Genomic DNA, 14,801 nt, shown 5'->3' on the forward strand with positions numbered 1-14,801 from the left:
CCTGCTGCCATGCAGATAAACACTGGCAGCGGCAGCAAGTGCATGCCCACAGCCACCCCTTGTTCCTTCACACCTTGTATCAGCTGTAATCCAGTCCAGTCCAGTGCTGCCTGCTGAGCAGCACTGACCAACACTGCCTGGGCCCAGGCTTTTATCTCTGAGGCCCCATTATGATGTCAGAAAGCTGGCTCTGGAATCCTGAGGGCTCCACTATGACACGTGCAAAGTTCCGTCTGAACTTTATATAAGACGGTGAGGCTCAGTCAGTCACTCAGTGTTGCCTGAGAGGGCAACACTGCAACAGCCGGCCGCCAGGCTTTCTTTTTTTTGCACAGCTAGTTGCCTCCAGGAGGCCACAAGAGGGAGACAAGGGACTGCAAAATGGAAAATAGGCATCCACCAACTTTACAGACAACTTCTCCTTGCTCCTACAACCTCCATCCTTGCACAGTTTGTTATTCTTCTAGGTAACATAGTAACAAATCCAAATTGCTGCTCTCTTTGTAGGCAAGCAAGGCTTTGTTGCAACTGCAATTCTTACTTCTTCTTGAAATGTAGGGACGACAGTACATTCCATCACATCCATCTAGTGTACACAGGTAGGTCCATTGTGGCGGGCAGGCGAGCGGGCGGGCTGCTTTATTGGCTGTTTGCTGTTCCCCTACTCCACTCCACTATTTGACTGTTGTGCTGCATCAATCAATCAATCAATCAATCAATCAATCAATCAATCAATCAATCAATCAATCAATCAATCAGTGGCTGGCTCAGGTGCAGCTCTTTAACTTACCTAAAAGGGAGGGCGGAGAGAAGACAAGGAAGGTGAATGAGGTGTTCCAATGTGAAATGCCAGAAACACAGAAACACAGACGACACACAACAAGAGGTGGCAATCTATTCATTAATTGCATTTAATCAATGAGCTCATTATCACTCATGCATTGTCCAACAGGTGTTGAAATAATGGGATTAAAAGGGGAGATCCCTTCAGAAAGACAGAAACAATAGCAAAGACAAAAAACACTTTTGGAATCTGCTTTTAGTCAACACATAAGGAAAGGGTGCACCGGTCCTGGAAATACTGCAATACCAGGTCAATGCGTGGAGTGGACAGAGCAAGCTCTATTTCCATCTCCCTGTTCTAAAAATCCATTTAATATATGGTCCCCAGATAGGGGACGTATCAGATATTAAACTGATAAGAACAGATACTACACTTGATCTTAGCCAAAAGGCCGAGAAGCGATAACCCGAACGGGCCGCGCGTTGCCCGAGCCTGCCCGATACTGCTGTTCAGCCCTTGCAGCGATTCAGCCTACTTCTAGGCAATTCCATGGGGCCCTGCAGGCTCACACACTCACAGCTACACGGGAGGTGAATAAAGGCCGGAGAGGAAGCCAGACAGGATTTGCTTCTTTTGCTTGCACCACAATGCAGTGCTGAAAGAGGAGGAATCTACATAAAAACGCCTTCCTGGCAACGCCCAAATGCCCTGCTGCCATGCAGATAAACACTGGCAGCGGCAGCAAGTGCATGCCCACAGCCACCCCTTGTTCCTTCACACCTTGTATCAGCTGTAATCCAGTCCAGTCCAGTGCTGCCTGCTGAGCAGCACTGACCAACACTGCCTGGGCCCAGGCTTTTATCTCTGAGGCCCCATTATGATGTCAGAAAGCTGGCTCTGGAATCCTGAGGGCTCCACTATGACACGTGCAAAGTTCCGTCTGAACTTTATATAAGACGGTGAGGCTCAGTCAGTCACTCAGTGTTGCCTGAGAGGGCAACACTGCAACAGCCGGCCGCCAGGCTGTCTTTTTTTTGCACAGCTAGTTGCCTCCAGGAGGCCACAAGAGGGAGACAAGGGACTGCAAAATGGAAAATAGGCATCCACCAACTTTACAGACAACTTCTCCTTGCTCCTACAACCTCCATCCTTGCACAGTTTGTTATTCTTCTAGGTAACATAGTAACAAATCCAAATTGCTGCTCTCTTTGTAGGCAAGCAAGGCTTTGTTGCAACTGCAATTCTTACTTCTTCTTGAAATGTAGGGACGACAGTACATTCCATCACATCCATCTAGTGTACACAGGTAGGTCCATTGTGGCGGGCAGGCGAGCGGGCGGGCTGCTTTATTGGCTGTTTGCTGTTCCCCTACTCCACTCCACTATTTGACTGTTGTGCTGCATCAATCAATCAATCAATCAATCAATCAATCAATCAATCAATCAATCAATCAGTGGCTGGCTCAGGTGCAGCTCTTTAACTTACCTAAAAGGGAGGGCGGAGAGAAGACAAGGAAGGTGAATGAGGTGTTCCAATGTGAAATGCCGGAAACACAGAAACACAGACGACACACAACAAGAGGTGGCAATCTATTCATTAATTGCATTTAATCAATGAGCTCATTATCACTCATGCATTGTCCAACAGGTGTTGAAATAATGGGATTAAAAGGGGAGATCCCTTCAGAAAGACAGAAACAATAGCAAAGACAAAAAACACTTTTGGAATCTGCTTTTAGTCAACACATAAGGAAAGGGTGCACCGGTCCTGGAAATACTGCAATACCAGGTCAATGCGTGGAGTGGACAGAGCAAGCTCTATTTCCATCTCCCTGTTCTAAAAATCCATTTAATATATGGTCCCCAGATAGGGGACGTATCAGATATTAAACTGATAAGAACAGATACTACACTTGATCTTAGCCAAAAGGCCGAGAAGCGATAACCCGAACGGGCCGCGCGTTGCCCGAGCCTGCCCGATACTGCTGTTCAGCCCTTGCAGCGATTCAGCCTACTTCTAGGCAATTCCATGGGGCCCTGCAGGCTCACACACTCACAGCTACACGGGAGGTGAATAAAGGCCGGAGAGGAAGCCAGACAGGATTTGCTTCTTTTGCTTGCACCACAATGCAGTGCTGAAAGAGGAGGAATCTACATAAAAACGCCTTCCTGGCAACGCCCAAATGCCCTGCTGCCATGCAGATAAACACTGGCAGCGGCAGCAAGTGCATGCCCACAGCCACCCCTTGTTCCTTCACACCTTGTATCAGCTGTAATCCAGTCCAGTCCAGTGCTGCCTGCTGAGCAGCACTGACCAACACTGCCTGGGCCCAGGCTTTTATCTCTGAGGCCCCATTATGATGTCAGAAAGCTGGCTCTGGAATCCTGAGGGCTCCACTATGACACGTGCAAAGTTCCGTCTGAACTTTATATAAGACGGTGAGGCTCAGTCAGTCACTCAGTGTTGCCTGAGAGGGCAACACTGCAACAGCCGGCCGCCAGGCTGTCTTTTTTTTGCACAGCTAGTTGCCTCCAGGAGGCCACAAGAGGGAGACAAGGGACTGCAAAATGGAAAATAGGCATCCACCAACTTTACAGACAACTTCTCCTTGCTCCTACAACCTCCATCCTTGCACAGTTTGTTATTCTTCTAGCTAACATAGTAACAAATCCAAATTGCTGCTCTCTTTGTAGGCAAGCAAGGCTTTGTTGCAACTGCAATTCTTACTTCTTCTTGAAATGTAGGGACGACAGTACATTCCATCACATCCATCTAGTGTACACAGGTAGGTCCATTGTGGCGGGCAGGCGAGCGGGCGGGCTGCTTTATTGGCTGTTTGCTGTTCCCCTACTCCACTCCACTATTTGACTGTTGTGCTGCATCAATCAATCAATCAATCAATCAATCAATCAATCAATCAGTGGCTGGCTCAGGTGCAGCTCTTTAACTTACCTAAAAGGGAGGGCGGAGAGAAGACAAGGAAGGTGAATGAGGTGTTCCAATGTGAAATGCCGGAAACACAGAAACACAGACGACACACAACAAGAGGTGGCAATCTATTCATTAATTGCATTTAATCAATGAGCTCATTATCACTCATGCATTGTCCAACAGGTGTTGAAATAATGGGATTAAAAGGGGAGATCCCTTCAGAAAGACAGAAACAATAGCAAAGACAAAAAACACTTTTGGAATCTGCTTTTAGTCAACACATAAGGAAAGGGTGCACCGGTCCTGGAAATACTGCAATACCAGGTCAATGCGTGGAGTGGACAGAGCAAGCTCTATTTCCATCTCCCTGTTCTAAAAATCCATTTAATATATGGTCCCCAGATAGGGGACGTATCAGATATTAAACTGATAAGAACAGATACTACACTTGATCTTAGCCAAAAGGCCGAGAAGCGATAACCCGAACGGGCCGCGCGTTGCCCGAGCCTACCCGATACTGCTGTTCAGCCCTTGCAGCGATTCAGCCTACTTCTAGGCAATTCCATGGGGCCCTGCAGGCTCACACACTCACAGCTACACGGGAGGTGAATAAAGGCCGGAGAGGAAGCCAGACAGGATTTGCTTCTTTTGCTTGCACCACAATGCAGTGCTGAAAGAGGAGGAATCTACATAAAAACGCCTTCCTGGCAACGCCCAAATGCCCTGCTGCCATGCAGATAAACACTGGCAGCGGCAGCAAGTGCATGCCCACAGCCACCCCTTGTTCCTTCACACCTTGTATCAGCTGTAATCCAGTCCAGTCCAGTGCTGCCTGCTGAGCAGCACTGACCAACACTGCCTGGGCCCAGGCTTTTATCTCTGAGGCCCCATTATGATGTCAGAAAGCTGGCTCTGGAATCCTGAGGGCTCCACTATGACACGTGCAAAGTTCCGTCTGAACTTTATATAAGACGGTGAGGCTCAGTCAGTCACTCAGTGTTGCCTGAGAGGGCAACACTGCAACAGCCGGCCGCCAGGCTGTCTTTTTTTTGCACAGCTAGTTGCCTCCAGGAGGCCACAAGAGGGAGACAAGGGACTGCAAAATGGAAAATAGGCATCCACCAACTTTACAGACAACTTCTCCTTGCTCCTACAACCTCCATCCTTGCACAGTTTGTTATTCTTCTAGGTAACATAGTAACAAATCCAAATTGCTGCTCTCTTTGTAGGCAAGCAAGGCTTTGTTGCAACTGCAATTCTTACTTCTTCTTGAAATGTAGGGACGACAGTACATTCCATCACATCCATCTAGTGTACACAGGTAGGTCCATTGTGGCGGGCAGGCGAGCGGGCGGGCTGCTTTATTGGCTGTTTGCTGTTCCCCTACTCCACTCCACTATTTGACTGTTGTGCTGCATCAATCAATCAATCAATCAATCAATCAATCAATCAATCAATCAATCAATCAATCAATCAATCAGTGGCTGGCTCAGGTGCAGCTCTTTAACTTACCTAAAAGGGAGGGCGGAGAGAAGACAAGGAAGGTGAATGAGGTGTTCCAATGTGAAATGCCGGAAACACAGAAACACAGACGACACACAACAAGAGGTGGCAATCTATTCATTAATTGCATTTAATCAATGAGCTCATTATCACTCATGCATTGTCCAACAGGTGTTGAAATAATGGGATTAAAAGGGGAGATCCCTTCAGAAAGACAGAAACAATAGCAAAGACAAAAAACACTTTTGGAATCTGCTTTTAGTCAACACATAAGGAAAGGGTGCACCGGTCCTGGAAATACTGCAATACCAGGTCAATGCGTGGAGTGGACAGAGCAAGCTCTATTTCCATCTCCCTGTTCTAAAAATCCATTTAATATATGGTCCCCAGATAGGGGACGTATCAGATATTAAACTGATAAGAACAGATACTACACTTGATCTTAGCCAAAAGGCCGAGAAGCGATAACCCGAACGGGCCGCGCGTTGCCCGAGCCTGCCCGATACTGCTGTTCAGCCCTTGCAGCGATTCAGCCTACTTCTAGGCAATTCCATGGGGCCCTGCAGGCTCACACACTCACAGCTACACGGGAGGTGAATAAAGGCCGGAGAGGAAGCCAGACAGGATTTGCTTCTTTTGCTTGCACCACAATGCAGTGCTGAAAGAGGAGGAATCTACATAAAAACGCCTTCCTGGCAACGCCCAAATGCCCTGCTGCCATGCAGATAAACACTGGCAGCGGCAGCAAGTGCATGCCCACAGCCACCCCTTGTTCCTTCACACCTTGTATCAGCTGTAATCCAGTCCAGTCCAGTGCTGCCTGCTGAGCAGCACTGACCAACACTGCCTGGGCCCAGGCTTTTATCTCTGAGGCCCCATTATGATGTCAGAAAGCTGGCTCTGGAATCCTGAGGGCTCCACTATGACACGTGCAAAGTTCCGTCTGAACTTTATATAAGACGGTGAGGCTCAGTCAGTCACTCAGTGTTGCCTGAGAGGGCAACACTGCAACAGCCGGCCGCCAGGCTGTCTTTTTTTTGCACAGCTAGTTGCCTCCAGGAGGCCACAAGAGGGAGACAAGGGACTGCAAAATGGAAAATAGGCATCCACCAACTTTACAGACAACTTCTCCTTGCTCCTACAACCTCCATCCTTGCACAGTTTGTTATTCTTCTAGGTAACATAGTAACAAATCCAAATTGCTGCTCTCTTTGTAGGCAAGCAAGGCTTTGTTGCAACTGCAATTCTTACTTCTTCTTGAAATATAGGGACGACAGTACATTCCATCACATCCATCTAGTGTACACAGGTAGGTCCATTGTGGCGGGCAGGCGAGCGGGCGGGCTGCTTTATTGGCTGTTTGCTGTTCCCCTACTCCACTCCACTATTTGACTGTTGTGCTGCATCAATCAATCAATCAATCAATCAATCAATCAATCAATCAATCAATCAATCAATCAGTGGCTGGCTCAGGTGCAGCTCTTTAACTTACCTAAAAGGGAGGGCGGAGAGAAGACAAGGAAGGTGAATGAGGTGTTCCAATGTGAAATGCCGGAAACACAGAAACACAGACGACACACAACAAGAGGTGGCAATCTATTCATTAATTGCATTTAATCAATGAGCTCATTATCACTCATGCATTGTCCAACAGGTGTTGAAATAATGGGATTAAAAGGGGAGATCCCTTCAGAAAGACAGAAACAATAGCAAAGACAAAAAACACTTTTGGAATCTGCTTTTAGTCAACACATAAGGAAAGGGTGCACCGGTCCTGGAAATACTGCAATACCAGGTCAATGCGTGGAGTGGACAGAGCAAGCTCTATTTCCATCTCCCTGTTCTAAAAATCCATTTAATATATGGTCCCCAGATAGGGGACGTATCAGATATTAAACTGATAAGAACAGATACTACACTTGATCTTAGCCAAAAGGCCGAGAAGCGATAACCCGAACGGGCCGCGCGTTGCCCGAGCCTGCCCGATACTGCTGTTCAGCCCTTGCAGCGATTCAGCCTACTTCTAGGCAATTCCATGGGGCCCTGCAGGCTCACACACTCACAGCTACACGGGAGGTGAATAAAGGCCGGAGAGGAAGCCAGACAGGATTTGCTTCTTTTGCTTGCACCACAATGCAGTGGTGAAAGAGGAGGAATCTACATAAAAACGCCTTCCTGGCAACGCCCAAATGCCCTGCTGCCATGCAGATAAACACTGGCAGCGGCAGCAAGTGCATGCCCACAGCCACCCCTTGTTCCTTCACACCTTGTATCAGCTGTAATCCAGTCCAGTCCAGTGCTGCCTGCTGAGCAGCACTGACCAACACTGCCTGGGCCCAGGCTTTTATCTCTGAGGCCCCATTATGATGTCAGAAAGCTGGCTCTGGAATCCTGAGGGCTCCACTATGACACGTGCAAAGTTCCGTCTGAACTTTATATAAGACGGTGAGGCTCAGTCAGTCACTCAGTGTTGCCTGAGAGGGCAACACTGCAACAGCCGGCCGCCAGGCTGTCTTTTTTTTGCACAGCTAGTTGCCTCCAGGAGGCCACAAGAGGGAGACAAGGGACTGCAAAATGGAAAATAGGCATCCACCAACTTTACAGACAACTTCTCCTTGCTCCTACAACCTCCATCCTTGCACAGTTTGTTATTCTTCTAGGTAACATAGTAACAAATCCAAATTGCTGCTCTCTTTGTAGGCAAGCAAGGCTTTGTTGCAACTGCAATTCTTACTTCTTCTTGAAATGTAGGGACGACAGTACATTCCATCACATCCATCTAGTGTACACAGGTAGGTCCATTGTGGCGGGCAGGCGAGCGGGCGGGCTGCTTTATTGGCTGTTTGCTGTTCCCCTACTCCACTCCACTATTTGACTGTTGTGCTGCATCAATCAATCAATCAATCAATCAATCAATCAATCAATCAATCAATCAATCAATCAGTGGCTGGCTCAGGTGCAGCTCTTTAACTTACCTAAAAGGGAGGGCGGAGAGAAGACAAGGAAGGTGAATGAGGTGTTCCAATGTGAAATGCCGGAAACACAGAAACACAGACGACACACAACAAGAGGTGGCAATCTATTCATTAATTGCATTTAATCAATGAGCTCATTATCACTCATGCATTGTCCAACAGGTGTTGAAATAATGGGATTAAAAGGGGAGATCCCTTCAGAAAGACAGAAACAATAGCAAAGACAAAAAACACTTTTGGAATCTGCTTTTAGTCAACATATAAGGAAAGGGTGCACCGGTCCTGGAAATACTGCAATACCAGGTCAATGCGTGGAGTGGACAGAGCAAGCTCTATTTCCATCTCCCTGTTCTAAAAATCCATTTAATATATGGTCCCCAGATAGGGGACGTATCAGATATTAAACTGATAAGAACAGATACTACACTTGATCTTAGCCAAAAGGCCGAGAAGCGATAACCCGAACGGGCCGCGCGTTGCCCGAACCTGCCCGATACTGCTGTTCAGCCCTTGCAGCGATTCAGCCTACTTCTAGGCAATTCCATGGGGCCCTGCAGGCTCACACACTCACAGCTACACGGGAGGTGAATAAAGGCCGGAGAGGAAGCCAGACAGGATTTGCTTCTTTTGCTTGCACCACAATGCAGTGCTGAAAGAGGAGGAATCTACATAAAAACGCCTTCCTGGCAACGCCCAAATGCCCTGCTGCCATGCAGATAAACACTGGCAGCGGCAGCAAGTGCATGCCCACAGCCACCCCTTGTTCCTTCACACCTTGTATCAGCTGTAATCCAGTCCAGTCCAGTGCTGCCTGCTGAGCAGCACTGACCAACACTGCCTGGGCCCAGGCTTTTATCTCTGAGGCCCCATTATGATGTCAGAAAGCTGGCTCTGGAATCCTGAGGGCTCCACTATGACACGTGCAAAGTTCCGTCTGAACTTTATATAAGACGGTGAGGCTCAGTCAGTCACTCAGTGTTGCCTGAGAGGGCAACACTGCAACAGCCGGCCGCCAGGCTGTCTTTTTTTTGCACAGCTAGTTGCCTCCAGGAGGCCACAAGAGGGAGACAAGGGACTGCAAAATGGAAAATAGGCATCCACCAACTTTACAGACAACTTCTCCTTGCTCCTACAACCTCCATCCTTGCACAGTTTGTTATTCTTCTAGGTAACATAGTAACAAATCCAAATTGCTGCTCTCTTTGTAGGCAAGCAAGGCTTTGTTGCAACTGCAATTCTTACTTCTTCTTGAAATGTAGGGACGACAGTACATTCCATCACATCCATCTAGTGTACACAGGTAGGTCCATTGTGGCGGGCAGGCGAGCGGGCGGGCTGCTTTATTGGCTGTTTGCTGTTCCCCTACTCCACTCCACTATTTGACTGTTGTGCTGCATCAATCAATCAATCAATCAATCAATCAATCAATCAATCAATCAGTGGCTGGCTCAGGTGCAGCTCTTTAACTTACCTAAAAGGGAGGGCGGAGAGAAGACAAGGAAGGTGAATGAGGTGTTCCAATGTGAAATGCCGGAAACACAGAAACACAGACGACACACAACAAGAGGTGGCAATCTATTCATTAATTGCATTTAATCAATGAGCTCATTATCACTCATGCATTGTCCAACAGGTGTTGAAATAATGGGATTAAAAGGGGAGATCCCTTCAGAAAGACAGAAACAATAGCAAAGACAAAAAACACTTTTGGAATCTGCTTTTAGTCAACACATAAGGAAAGGGTGCACCGGTCCTGGAAATACTGCAATACCAGGTCAATGCGTGGAGTGGACAGAGCAAGCTCTATTTCCATCTCCCTGTTCTAAAAATCCATTTAATATATGGTCCCCAGATAGGGGACGTATCAGATATTAAACTGATAAGAACAGATACTACACTTGATCTTAGCCAAAAGGCCGAGAAGCGATAACCCGAACGGGCCGCGCGTTGCCCGAGCCTGCCCGATACTGCTGTTCAGCCCTTGCAGCGATTCAGCCTACTTCTAGGCAATTCCATGGGGCCCTGCAGGCTCACACACTCACAGCTACACGGGAGGTGAATAAAGGCCGGAGAGGAAGCCAGACAGGATTTGCTTCTTTTGCTTGCACCACAATGCAGTGCTGAAAGAGGAGGAATCTACATAAAAACGCCTTCCTGGCAACGCCCAAATGCCCTGCTGCCATGCAGATAAACACTGGCAGCGGCAGCAAGTGCATGCCCACAGCCACCCCTTGTTCCTTCACACCTTGTATCAGCTGTAATCCAGTCCAGTCCAGTGCTGCCTGCTGAGCAGCACTGACCAACACTGCCTGGGCCCAGGCTTTTATCTCTGAGGCCCCATTATGATGTCAGAAAGCTGGCTCTGGAATCCTGAGGGCTCCACTATGACACGTGCAAAGTTCCGTCTGAACTTTATATAAGACGGTGAGGCTCAGTCAGTCACTCAGTGTTGCCTGAGAGGGCAACACTGCAACAGCCGGCCGCCAGGCTGTCTTTTTTTTGCACAGCTAGTTGCCTCCAGGAGGCCACAAGAGGGAGACAAGGGACTGCAAAATGGAAAATAGGCATCCACCAACTTTACAGACAACTTCTCCTTGCTCCTACAACCTCCATCCTTGCACAGTTTGTTATTCTTCTAGGTAACATAGTAACAAATCCAAATTGCTGCTCTCTTTGTAGGCAAGCAAGGCTTTGTTGCAACTGCAATTCTTACTTCTTCTTGAAATGTAGGGACGACAGTACATTCCATCACATCCATCTAGTGTACACAGGTAGGTCCATTGTGGCGGGCAGGCGAGCGGGCGGGCTGCTTTATTGGCTGTTTGCTGTTCCCCTACTCCACTCCACTATTTGACTGTTGTGCTGCATCAATCAATCAATCAATCAATCAATCAATCAATCAATCAGTGGCTGGCTCAGGTGCAGCTCTTTAACTTACCTAAAAGGGAGGGCGGAGAGAAGACAAGGAAGGTGAATGAGGTGTTCCAATGTGAAATGCCGGAAACACAGAAACACAGACGACACACAACAAGAGGTGGCAATCTATTCATTAATTGCATTTAATCAATGAGCTCATTATCACTCATGCATTGTCCAACAGGTGTTGAAATAATGGGATTAAAAGGGGAGATCCCTTCAGAAAGACAGAAACAATAGCAAAGACAAAAAACACTTTTGGAATCTGCTTTTAGTCAACACATAAGGAAAGGGTGCACCGGTCCTGGAAATACTGCAATACCAGGTCAATGCGTGGAGTGGACAGAGCAAGCTCTATTTCCATCTCCCTGTTCTAAAAATCCATTTAATATATGGTCCCCAGATAGGGGACGTATCAGATATTAAACTGATAAGAACAGATACTACACTTGATCTTAGCCAAAAGGCCGAGAAGCGATAACCCGAACGGGCCGCGCGTTGCCCGAGCCTGCCCGATACTGCTGTTCAGCCCTTGCAGCGATTCAGCCTACTTCTAGGCAATTCCATGGGGCCCTGCAGGCTCACACACTCACAGCTACACGGGAGGTGAATAAAGGCCGGAGAGGAAGCCAGACAGGATTTGCTTCTTTTGCTTGCACCACAATGCAGTGCTGAAAGAGGAGGAATCTACATAAAAACGCCTTCCTGGCAACGCCCAAATGCCCTGCTGCCATGCAGATAAACACTGGCAGCGGCAGCAAGTGCATGCCCACAGCCACCCCTTGTTCCTTCACACCTTGTATCAGCTGTAATCCAGTCCAGTCCAGTGTTGCCTGCTGAGCAGCACTGACCAACACTGCCTGGGCCCAGGCTTTTATCTCTGAGGCCCCATTATGATGTCAGAAAGCTGGCTCTGGAATCCTGAGGGCTCCACTATGACACGTGCAAAGTTCCGTCTGAACTTTATATAAGACGGTGAGGCTCAGTCAGTCACTCAGTGTTGCCTGAGAGGGCAACACTGCAACAGCCGGCCGCCAGGCTGTCTTTTTTTTGCACAGCTAGTTGCCTCCAGGAGGCCACAAGAGGGAGACAAGGGACTGCAAAATGGAAAATAGGCATCCACCAACTTTACAGACAACTTCTCCTTGCTCCTACAACCTCCATCCTTGCACAGTTTGTTATTCTTCTAGGTAACATAGTAACAAATCCAAATTGCTGCTCTCTTTGTAGGCAAGCAAGGCTTTGTTGCAACTGCAATTCTTACTTCTTCTTGAAATGTAGGGACGACAGTACATTCCATCACATCCATCTAGTGTACACAGGTAGGTCCATTGTGGCGGGCAGGCGAGCGGGCGGGCTGCTTTATTGGCTGTTTGCTGTTCCCCTACTCCACTCCACTATTTGACTGTTGTGCTGCATCAATCAATCAATCAATCAATCAATCAATCAATCAATCAATCAATCAATCAGTGGCTGGCTCAGGTGCAGCTCTTTAACTTACCTAAAAGGGAGGGCGGAGAGAAGACAAGGAAGGTGAATGAGGTGTTCCAATGTGAAATGCCGGAAACACAGAAACACAGACGACACACAACAAGAGGTGGCAATCTATTCATTAATTGCATTTAATCAATGAGCTCATTATCACTCATGCATTGTCCAACAGGTGTTGAAATAATGGGATTAAAAGGGGAGATCCCTTCAGAAAGACAGAAACAATAGCAAAGACAAAAAACACTTTTGGAATCTGCTTTTAGTCAACACATAAGGAAAGGGTGCACCGGTCCTGGAAATACTGCAATACCAGGTCAATGCGTGGAGTGGACAGAGCAAGCTCTATTTCCATCTCCCTGTTCTAAAAATCCATTTAATATATGGTCCCCAGATAGGGGACGTATCAGATATTAAACTGATAAGAACAGATACTACACTTGATCTTAGCCAAAAGGCCGAGAAGCGATAACCCGAACGGGCCGCGCGTTGCCCGAGCCTGCCCGATACTGCTGTTCAGCCCTTGCAGCGATTCAGCCTACTTCTAGGCAATTCCATGGGGCCCTGCAGGCTCACACACTCACAGCTACACGGGAGGTGAATAAAGGCCGGAGAGGAAGCCAGACAGGATTTGCTTCTTTTGCTTGCACCACAATGCAGTGCTGAAAGAGGAGGAATCTACATAAAAACGCCTTCCTGGCAACGCCCAAATGCCCTGCTGCCATGCAGATAAACACTGGCAGCGGCAGCAAGTGCATGCCCACAGCCACCCCTTGTTCCTTCACACCTTGTATCAGCTGTAATCCAGTCCAGTCCAGTGCTGCCTGCTGAGCAGCACTGACCAACACTGCCTGGGCCCAGGCTTTTATCTCTGAGGCCCCATTATGATGTCAGAAAGCTGGCTCTGGAATCCTGAGGGCTCCACTATGACACGTGCAAAGTTCCGTCTGAACTTTATATAAGACGGTGAGGCTCAGTCAGTCACTCAGTGTTGCCTGAGAGGGCAACACTGCAACAGCCGGCCGCCAGGCTGTCTTTTTTTTGCACAGCTAGTTGCCTCCAGGAGGCCACAAGAGGGAGACAAGGGACTGCAAAATGGAAAATAGGCATCCACCAACTTTACAGACAACTTCTCCTTGCTCCTACAACCTCCATCCTTGCACAGTTTGTTATTCTTCTAGGTAACATAGTAACAAATCCAAATTGCTGCTCTCTTTGTAGGCAAGCAAGGCTTTGTTGCAACTGCAATTCTTACTTCTTCTTGAAATGTAGGGACGACAGTACATTCCATCACATCCATCTAGTGTACACAGGTAGGTCCATTGTGGCGGGCAGGCGAGCGGGCGGGCTGCTTTATTGGCTGTTTGCTGTTCCCCTACTCCACTCCACTATTTGACTGTTGTGCTGCATCAATCAATCAATCAATCAATCAATCAATCAATCAATCAGTGGCTGGCTCAGGTGCAGCTCTTTAACTTACCTAAAAGGGAGGGCGGAGAGAAGACAAGGAAGGTGAATGAGGTGTTCCAATGTGAAATGCCGGAAACACAGAAACACAGACGACACACAACAAGAGGTGGCAATCTATTCATTAATTGCATTTAATCAATGAGCTCATTATCACTCATGCATTGTCCAACAGGTGTTGAAATAATGGGATTAAAAGGGGAGATCCCTTCAGAAAGACAGAAACAATAGCAAAGACAAAAAACACTTTTGGAATCTGCTTTTAGTCAACACATAAGGAAAGGGTGCACCGGTCCTGGAAATACTGCAATACCAGGTCAATGCGTGGAGTGGACAGAGCAAGCTCTATTTCCATCTCCCTGTTCTAAAAATCCATTTAATATATGGTCCCCAGATAGGGGACGTATCAGATATTAAACTGATAAGAACAGATACTACACTTGATCTTAGCCAAAAGGCCGAGAAGCGATAACCCGAACGGGCCGCGCGTTGCCCGAGCCTGCCCGATACTGCTGTTCAGCCCTTGCAGCGATTCAGCCTACTTCTAGGCAATTCCATGGGGCCCTGCAGGCTCACACACTCACAGCTACACGGGAGGTGAATAAAGGCCGGAGAGGAAGCCAGACAGGATTTGCTTCTTTTGCTTGCACCACAATGCAGTGCTGAAAGAGGAGGAATCTACATAAAAACGCCTTCCTGGCAACGCCCAAATGCCCTGCTGCCATGCAGATAAACAC

The 14,801-nt window shown here is 47.8% G+C and overlaps 10 non-coding genes across 10 annotated transcripts; all 10 read right to left on the reverse strand.

Annotated features, from left to right (window-relative positions):
• Window positions 1-1,056: 1,056 nt before the first annotated feature.
• On the reverse strand, window positions 1,057-1,247 carry LOC142733175 (U2 spliceosomal RNA). Its single transcript, XR_012879983.1, has one exon. It is a non-coding gene; the product is annotated as a U2 spliceosomal RNA (small nuclear RNA).
• Window positions 1,248-2,535: 1,288 nt separating this feature from the next.
• LOC142733176 (U2 spliceosomal RNA) lies at window positions 2,536-2,726 on the reverse strand. Its single transcript, XR_012879984.1, has one exon. It is a non-coding gene; the product is annotated as a U2 spliceosomal RNA (small nuclear RNA).
• Window positions 2,727-4,002: 1,276 nt separating this feature from the next.
• Window positions 4,003-4,193, reverse strand: LOC142733177 (U2 spliceosomal RNA). The gene has a single exon (XR_012879985.1). It is a non-coding gene; the product is annotated as a U2 spliceosomal RNA (small nuclear RNA).
• A 1,300-nt stretch (window positions 4,194-5,493) lies between these two features.
• On the reverse strand, window positions 5,494-5,684 carry LOC142733180 (U2 spliceosomal RNA). Its single transcript, XR_012879987.1, has one exon. It is a non-coding gene; the product is annotated as a U2 spliceosomal RNA (small nuclear RNA).
• A 1,292-nt stretch (window positions 5,685-6,976) lies between these two features.
• On the reverse strand, window positions 6,977-7,167 carry LOC142733181 (U2 spliceosomal RNA). The gene has a single exon (XR_012879988.1). It is a non-coding gene; the product is annotated as a U2 spliceosomal RNA (small nuclear RNA).
• A 1,292-nt stretch (window positions 7,168-8,459) lies between these two features.
• On the reverse strand, window positions 8,460-8,650 carry LOC142733182 (U2 spliceosomal RNA). The gene has a single exon (XR_012879989.1). It is a non-coding gene; the product is annotated as a U2 spliceosomal RNA (small nuclear RNA).
• Window positions 8,651-9,930: 1,280 nt separating this feature from the next.
• On the reverse strand, window positions 9,931-10,121 carry LOC142733183 (U2 spliceosomal RNA). The gene has a single exon (XR_012879990.1). It is a non-coding gene; the product is annotated as a U2 spliceosomal RNA (small nuclear RNA).
• Window positions 10,122-11,397: 1,276 nt separating this feature from the next.
• Window positions 11,398-11,588, reverse strand: LOC142733184 (U2 spliceosomal RNA). Its single transcript, XR_012879991.1, has one exon. It is a non-coding gene; the product is annotated as a U2 spliceosomal RNA (small nuclear RNA).
• A 1,288-nt stretch (window positions 11,589-12,876) lies between these two features.
• On the reverse strand, window positions 12,877-13,067 carry LOC142733093 (U2 spliceosomal RNA). Its single transcript, XR_012879909.1, has one exon. It is a non-coding gene; the product is annotated as a U2 spliceosomal RNA (small nuclear RNA).
• Window positions 13,068-14,343: 1,276 nt separating this feature from the next.
• LOC142733094 (U2 spliceosomal RNA) lies at window positions 14,344-14,534 on the reverse strand. Its single transcript, XR_012879910.1, has one exon. It is a non-coding gene; the product is annotated as a U2 spliceosomal RNA (small nuclear RNA).
• Between the last annotated feature and the right edge of the window lie 267 nt (window positions 14,535-14,801).

Source organism: Rhinoderma darwinii, unplaced genomic scaffold, assembly GCF_050947455.1.
Source record: "Rhinoderma darwinii isolate aRhiDar2 unplaced genomic scaffold, aRhiDar2.hap1 Scaffold_935, whole genome shotgun sequence".
NCBI lineage: Eukaryota > Metazoa > Chordata > Amphibia > Anura > Rhinodermatidae > Rhinoderma > Rhinoderma darwinii.